Below are 8,823 nucleotides of genomic sequence, written 5' to 3'. Positions count from 1 at the left end.
CAATATTTGGAAGGTCCTTGTTGGTCCATTACCCTCCTTACCCTCTCTTTCAGACTTGAAGCTCCATTACCTTCAAGGAAGTAATTTAGAATGAAATTTTAAGAAATTCAGGCCCTAAATTATTTTGATGTAAGTGGGTGTTTTTTATTAATGTATGATTTTTACAAAGGAACATGATTCGAATGTGATGAAAAACATTCCTATTTCCAGTGCATACAATCATTCCCTGTATTTGGCTATTTGTATTCCTATTGTACATTCGTTATTAATTATTTAATGTACAATCAAGGTAATTTCTCCATGTTAAACCCAATATATTTGTGTTTGGGATTGGGTATGCAAGGAGTAGCTCATCTCCATTGGCTAAAGATAACATTTAGTGAAGTGTTTTTAATCCAGGGAGTGAGAGTGCCATGGGATCCATTGGATCCTAGAAATTTGACAAAGCATAACTGAGCAGTATGATTGTTTATGACAGGTTTGCATACATGCCCTGTCTCTCTTAGTAAAATTCTTGAATATAAGAAATCCCGCAACTTGGAATAATTTGCAGAATAGGGGAATGAATTAGGTAGGAGACATAGTCGAAAAGGTCTTGACAGATGAACTCTTCATTGTTCATTTGAATTTTAAACATGTACACATTGTGCAGTAGATATTGTGTGTTATTTCATTCATCACTTCTTTTGTAGGTCTTTGGTACACTGGGAAATGAATATTGTGTTATCACTTTCATCACTTCTTTATCTCTTTCATCTTAAGACCTGGATAGAGTTAGGATGGGAGTTGTAGGTTTGTTTATTATGCCGCTACAAATGTGGTAATTTCAAGATTCATAGTGGAGGTTTGTTGGGCTAGCTGCGTAATTCTACTCTCATAATGGACAACAATGGGGCTGAATCTAGAAGGCCAAGTACTCTTTTCATGGATGCAGACATTGAATGGAAATAGAGGATCAACACTAAGTACATGGAATCCTAAATCTTGGAGACCAAAATCCCTACAAATGGAGTGGCATCTCATGTTCTTCCAAAGACTTGGTTACTAGTATCTTTCTGGATTCCATAGAACTCTTAGGTAAAGTTCCTCCATAGTTTGCAACTCTTAAATATCTTCAATCACTTGTAATGTCTGCAACCAATCTGACTGGTACACTTCCAAGAGAGATTGGAGATTACAACAACTTAGTGTTGTTAGATCTATGTAGAAATAAATTAATAGGAAGTATACCCTCTGAGATTGGTAAGCTCAAGAATCTCCAGACCCTTATTCTCAACCCCAATGAACTTGAAGGAACCCTCCCTCCAAATCTTGGCAATTGCTCTAGTCTACTCGATTTACTTATATTTGATAACCGAGTTGCAAGATACTACCAAAGCTTGGCAGGCTATCGAACTTGAAAGTTCTTCATGGAGGTGGGAATCCAAACATTGAAGGTGAAATGCCTCCTAAACTTGGAAACTGTAAGAATATTACTATTTTGGGGCTTGCAGAAACAAGGATTTCTGGAACAATTCCTCCTTTGTTTGGATCATTAAGAAAACTGAAATCACTTGCACTTACATAACTATGCTATCAGGATCAATTGTAGATGTCCTGAGCAATTATTTTTAACTTATATATCTATATATCTATGATATATTATTTTAGGTTCTCTACCCAAGGAGCTTGGTAGGCTGCAAAAGCTGGAAAATCTTCTTCTATGGAAAAATAATTTGGTAGGAAGTATACCATCAGAGCTTGGAAACTGCACAAGCTTGGAGGTGATAGACCTATCATTGAACACTTTGTCTAGAATCATTCCTAACACAATAGGCTACTTGATGAATTTGGATGAGCTTCAAATCAGTGTTAACAATGTTTCTAGTAAATTCCTTCTTCCAATGTTAATAGTATTTCTGAGGTCCAACTTAATAGCAACCAAACATCTAGATAAATACTTGATACAATAGTACAATTGAAGAATATTATGTTATTCTTTACTTGGCATAATAGGTGTAAAGGAATAATTCCTACCAGTATAGGTAACTACAAAGCACTTTATGATTTATATCTTACTAACAATAGGATAACTAGAAGCATTCCTCAAGCTTATTACAATTGAAAAATGTCACAAAGTTGATTGTTCTATTAAATGATCTTATTGTCTCTTTTTCTCCAAATAGCGATAGTTACAAAGCTTTGATTAGGCTTTGGATCGGTGACAATTGTAGAAATTTTGAATAATATGACACATATTCACAGAGATTATCCCGATTATACACTATTGTGGAATACATGCATAATACATAACCTCCTCTACGTTGATCATCAATTTACAGAAGCAGAAACAATAACACGCGCACATAGAAGCATCAATCACACATATCAACATAGTATTTTCCCGGGGAAAGCATCTCGCTAAAAACCCCAACTATTTGTATATTATATTGATTGAGAACATGTAACAAACATAGTACAATACTCCTCACAAGTACTCAGTATTATCTCCACCTGTTACACACACTACAGCTCAGATCTGATCTCCAAATATCCTCTGCTGCTTGCCTGCCTCCACTGCACAATACCTGCTGAGAATGAATGAGAATGGCTGAATCAAACTCGTTTTTACCTTGGAGAAAGTCACCCACACTGTAAATCATGTGAGCACAAGCTATATTTCTTGGTATTGGCCCCAACACTACACAGTCTTCATTGGCATTACTCAATCCATGCATGTGCAAAATCTCATGCACAACTGATAGCAATCTCAACCTCTAACACCTGTCTCCATTGAACTGTACATGCACTGAGTTAACTGATGTATTCTTTAGTTGCATTATGAGTTAATAATTAGTGAATTAATTAATAACTAATTCACACAACTCATCACTTAGTCTATTGATCAATTAGACTAAATACAACTAGTTTAACTAAGTCAAACTGAACACAACTCCATTAACTGCTCATCCAACTCCACAAAACTCAACCACATGAGTTCTAACTGATGTCCTTCATGCAATAGCTCAACTGACCCACAAAGAAATTGTATTTCCTTCTGACAGCTGCATGTGCCACATCTGTAGCTCAGACTAAAGTGCTCCAAGAGGATAAGATAAAGTTTATAGTCCAAATATTATTATGATACAATAATATTTGACTTTTCTATTTTTGACTAGCAGTCTAAAAATAGACTCTGATCACTCCTGTTGTGATCACTCCTGCTGTGATCACTCCTACTGTGATCACTCCTGCTGTGATCATTCCTGCTGTGATCACTCCTGTTTTGATCACTCCTGATGTGATCATTCCTGCTGTGATCACTCCTGTTGTGATCCAAAAATAGACTTTGCACCATAATTTTGCCTGCGGGCCCACTTAGTGAAGGAAACTCCTTTCCACTAAGCTCCATCATCTTGTTGCATTCTCAACAAGTATTTCTTGTTGCACACTTTTCAACACTCCCTCTCAATAAGAAAGGCTTCCTCTCAAACCCGATCCTGTAACTCTGGAATGTTCTACTTGCAACACATCTGGTCGGTCCACTTGCTCTGTCATCAAAGTCTCTGACTGCTATTGCCTCTGTCGACTGAAAACTCTGCATCTCTGTGCTCTTCAGTATCTGATTGCTCTAGCTTCTGTCACTTTGATCTCTGACTGCATCCGTGCTGCTGCTGGTTCTATCTCCCAGCATTGCATCCGCACTGCACCTCCCAACTGACCTCCCTGTTGGGCTAGAAACACCCTCTGATGTTGAAGCTCTACCTACTACTGACAAGTGCTCCCTCTCTGACATCTGTGCTACTTCAACATCTCCATGCATCTCGCACCATTGCACACCTATCTGTGCCACCTAGCACTGTGCAAAACACTTGTGCCTCTCGCATTGCTGCAGCCTGCATGTTATGCATTATCCTAGGATTCCCTCCATTGTCGCTCTCTTTGCCACTTCATCCACATCTGTCTCTACCCAATCAGTCAGTTCCTGCTGCTCCACATCGGGGCTCCTGTAGCAAGGTCTCATCCAAGAGGTTGGGTACCTCAAGGATCCTGTCCCTCCTCCTTGGGACGATCACTCTATATCGCCCCACCTCCTACCTGGAGGTATGGATGCATGTGATCCCTCAGCCCACTTGGCTCGAAGTTTCCCCCTACTGGAGGTCTCTGCATGAGTAGATGTCTCTACTCGATCTCCTCTCAGCTTTCCTTGTTGTGGCTGCTACACAACGTCCTTAAGCTACTGCACCAATCGTGGCTCCTCCACAATCGTCTGAGACTTCTTCTGGCTCTGCATGTTGAGAGGTAATATACACTCCCTCTCAACCACCAAGTCTCCATCAGTTGCCTCATTGCTCAAGGCTTCACATGCATCTTGAACCTCAAGAGCATACAGGTTCATGACCCGTGAACCAATCTCATGACAACGAAAGCATCGCACCTTCGACTTGTCAACCTTCTTCCCATCACTGGAAGAACTGGGTTTGAAAAGAGAAACCTTCTCCTTCCCCTTCTTTGCCTTACTCGCTAAGGCACAGTTCTCCTCATCATGCATAGATGAAGAACTGTCTCTGGTGTGCTGTCTAATCTCCTCTTGCACAAGATCCGACCAAAGTCTCTCCCATCCTGGCAATTTCTCCCTTCCATTCACCGAGTCCTGGTAGCTATGCCAACTCTTAGGAAGGTCAAGGAGTGCTAGACTCACCATATCCTCATCCTCAACAGTTACCCCCACACTTCCCATCTCATCCGGGAATTGGGTGAACTTCGTGAGATACTGGGGCATACTGTCTCCATTCTCACACTTAGATGTTTCTGAGTTTATCCTTGAGCACCATTCCACCAGCTCAAAACTCAACTGCTTCTGATCTAAAATTCGTGAGAACATAGTATTTCTCGTACAGAGATAGACTGTATGGGCATTCACCGGATATCTCACCTTCCAAAAGAAGGATGAATCCAGAGGCTACCTGGCCCGATTACAGACTCTGCCTGAAGAAATAAAATGTAAACACTTTCTGAATAATATATCTGATGATCAATACAGCACTGATATCATGTAGAACTTCTTCTACAAATCAGTTGGCTCAGATACCATGTAGAAATTTTGAATAATATGACACATATTCACAGAGATTATCCCGATTATACACTATTGCGGAATACATGCATAATACATAACCTCCTCTACATTGATCATCAATTTACAGAAGCAGAAACAATAACATGTGCACATAGAAGCATCAATCACACATGTCAACACAGTATTTTCCTGGGGAAAGCATCTCGCTAAAAACCCCAACTATTTGTATATTATATTGATTGAGAACATGTAACAAACATAGTACAATACTCCTCACAAGTACTCAGTACTCTCTCCACCTGTTACACACAATACAACTCAGATCTGATCTCCAAATCTCCTCTGCTGCTTGCCTGCCTCCACTGCACAATACCTGCTGAGAATGAATGAGAATGGCTGAACCAAACTCGTTTTTACCTTGGAGAAAGTCACCCACACTGTAAATCACGTGAGCACAAGCTATATTTCTTGGTATTGGCCCCAACACTACACAGCCTTCATTCTCAATCCATGCATGTGCAAAATCTCATGCATAACTGATAGCAATCTCAACCTCTAACACCTGTCTCCACTGAACTATACATGCACTGAGTGAACTAATTAATAACTAATTCACACAACTCATCACTTAGTCTATTGATCAGTTAGACTAAATACAACTAGTTTAACTAAGTCAAACTGAACACAACTTCATTAACTGCTCATCCAACTCCACAGAACTCAACCACATGAGTTCTAACTGATGTCCTGAATGCAATAGCTCAACTGACCCACAAAGAAAGTGTATTTCCTTCTGACAGCTGCATGTGCCACATCTGTAGCTCAAACTGAAGTGCTCCAAGAGGATAAGATAAAGTTTATAGTCTAAATATTATTATGAGACAATAATATTTGACTTTTCTATTTTTGACTAGCAGTCTAAAAATAGACTCTGATCACTCCTACTGTGATCACTCCTGCTGTGATCACGCCTACTGTGATCACTCCTGCTGTGATGACTCCTGCTGTGATCATTCCTGCTGTGATCACTCCTATTGTGATCACTCCTGCTGTGATCACTCCTGCTGTGATCACTCCTGTTGTGATCCAAAAATAGACTTTGCACCATAATTTTGCCTGCGGGCCCACTTAGTGAAGGCGACTCCTTTCCACTAAGCTCCATCATCTTGTTGCATTCTCAACAAGCATTTCTTGTTGCACACTTTTCAACAACAATAAGATTAGTGGGGAAATCCCAAAAGAGGTTGGAAAACTAGAAAATCTATACTCCCTGGAAATGGTAGATAATCAGTTTACAGGAACCCTTTTTCCAAAGATAGGAAGATGCACTGCACTTCATATGTTGGATCTTCATGGCAACAAACTTATAGGTAATCTACCAAGCACGCTTGGTTTTCTGAAAAATCTTCATGTATTGGATTTATGAGTGAATATGTTTGTGGGTTCCATACCCTCTACATTGGGAAATCTCATTTCACTGGAAAAGCTAGCAATGAATGGAAATGATTTGTTTGGAGTGATACCAAGAGAGATTTTGTTGTGCACTAAATTATAGTACCTAGACTTGAGCAACAACAAATTGATTGGTGGAATTCTTTTCTAAGATTGGAAGCATAAAAGGATTGGACATTGCAATGAATCTCAGTTGGAATTATCTCTTGGGGACCATTCCATTAAAGTTTTCTAGACTCACAAAACATGAAACCTTGGATATATCTCACAATATGCTGGTTAGGAATTTGAGTATTCTTGGCCAACTACCAAAATCAAGTGTCTTTGAATGTTTCATACAATAATTTCTTTGGCTATCTTCCAAATAGGAATTTTTTGAGAGAATTGCCTGTAAGTAGTTTATATGGAAATGCAGGTCTTTGTACTTCATGGACTGATAATTGTTTTGAACAATTAGGGGTTGAGTCCCTTGAAGGGAATTCTAGAGTTTTTAATGTTAAGATAATCATAGGCCTTTTGTTTAGTGCTATAGGAATGATGTTGTTTCTTGAGATATGTGTGTTGATAAAAGCTAAGAAAATTCCTCAACAAGAGTTTGAAGATTCAGAAATGGGTGGCCATGGCAGATGACACTGTTCCAAAAACTCAATTTCTCTTTAGAAGATGTTGTTGATTGTCTAGTTGACAGCAATATCATAGGAAAAGTTTGTTCAAGTGTTGTTTATAAGGCTAAAATTCCTAATAGATATTCCTTTGCAGTGAAGAAGCTTCAGGCTTCAAAGAAGGAAGGACAACAGATCAGAGACTCATTTGGTGCAGAAGTGAAGACACTGGGCTCTATCAGGCATAGAAACATTGTGAGACTTCTTGGTTTTTATTCCAACAACACAACCAAGATTCTCATGTATAATTACATGCCCAACAGAAGCTTGGGTGGTTTATTTCATGAGATGAGAGGATCACTAGACTTGGAACACGGATACAACATCATTTTGGGAAGAGCACAAGCGATTGAGTATCTACATCACCACTTCATCCCAATGATCATTCACTGTGACGTCAAAGCTAACAATATATTGTTGGGTTGTCATTTCGAGCATGACCTTGCATATTTCAGCCTTTCCAAGCTCATCAATTCCTCTAACAATTACACCAAATCTTCAACAAATGTGGTTGGATCCTATGGGTATATTGCTCCCAATATGTATTGTTAAATCCTCTGTTGTGTTCATGTGCTATTAAGAACTGTTTATAGGATTTGTTTCAGTAAAGGATAGGGAACTTAAAGATATTTGTTAGGCCAAAACAAAGCATGACAACTATATGCACATAATTTACCAAGAATTTCATGTTGTAACATCTTGTACATTCATAATTTTCCTTTAAGGTCATTAATCAATAATCTCATGTAGTTCTGTTTGTATGTAATTTACCGAGCATTTCATGTTGTAGCATCTTGTACATTCATAATCCATCTTTTTAATGTTTCATTTTTAATATTCTCTTTATACATGCTTCTTATAATTCTCTTATCATTTATTGACCTTTGAATGCCCCCAACATAAAAGATAACTCCATGTATAGTTGAGAGATGAAGTAGGGAATCGAGTGTGTTATCACTTCGTAATTCCTCCAGGCTAAGGAGAAGAACCCAAAGGTAACCATAAACCAAATTTTCAGGTTGGAAGCTAGCCCTTCCAAACTGAGAGAGGGCTCTCTCTTGTAAAATTTTTTGGATATTAGGCTAGGTCTATAGATCAAGGTAGAATAATTTCATTGATTTGATGGCAGAGGAGAGGGAAAATCCATTGGGAAGGGAAAAAAAATTAAGCTAAATATTTGCAGTGCTATGTTGGGAAAATGAAGAATCCTTAGACATGGGTAGACTAGGCAATTCTTTATCGTGTCTTTGTCAAATTTTGTTGTAGAGAGGTCAGTAGAGGAACAATGAAATTGATAATATCTAAAGCATCTATATGAGGATGAATTTTAGATATTATGGTAGAGGAAAAACATTGAAATGTTTAGTTACTTATAGCAGAGCACCTAAAAGTGAACTCTGAATTAAATTCATTTTTTTTAACTAAACAATGAAGACATAAAATTTAAGCATAGCCATAATAGAATATAAAAACACAAATAGGAGATAAAAATCACCATAAATGATTGACACATGAATCCCTGAACAAGTAGACTTCTACCTTCATCATTCATTGAAATTTTCAAATGAAACTGTATAATGCACATGTCTTTTCTCTATGATACACTGACTAGCAATTTTCTCAAACAAAATTACAACATATATCCATAAA

The 8,823-nt window shown here is 38.3% G+C and overlaps 2 pseudogenes; both read left to right on the top strand.

The window, feature by feature from the left end:
* Nucleotides 1-461: 461 nt before the first annotated feature.
* Nucleotides 462-2,226, top strand: LOC149141697 (uncharacterized; annotated as a pseudogene).
* Nucleotides 2,227-2,586: 360 nt separating this feature from the next.
* Nucleotides 2,587-7,725, top strand: LOC149141696 (LRR receptor-like serine/threonine-protein kinase RGI1; annotated as a pseudogene).
* The last annotated feature ends 1,098 nt before the right edge of the window (nt 7,726-8,823 follow it).

Source organism: Pinus tabuliformis, chromosome X (genome assembly GCF_031772625.1).
Source record: "Pinus tabuliformis cultivar Carrire ecotype Pingquan chromosome X, CPIR1, whole genome shotgun sequence".
Taxonomy (NCBI): Eukaryota; Viridiplantae; Streptophyta; class Pinopsida; order Pinales; family Pinaceae; genus Pinus; species Pinus tabuliformis.
The sequence above is the reverse complement of the archived record's forward strand: the minus strand, read 5'-3'. Positions and strand labels throughout refer to the sequence as shown.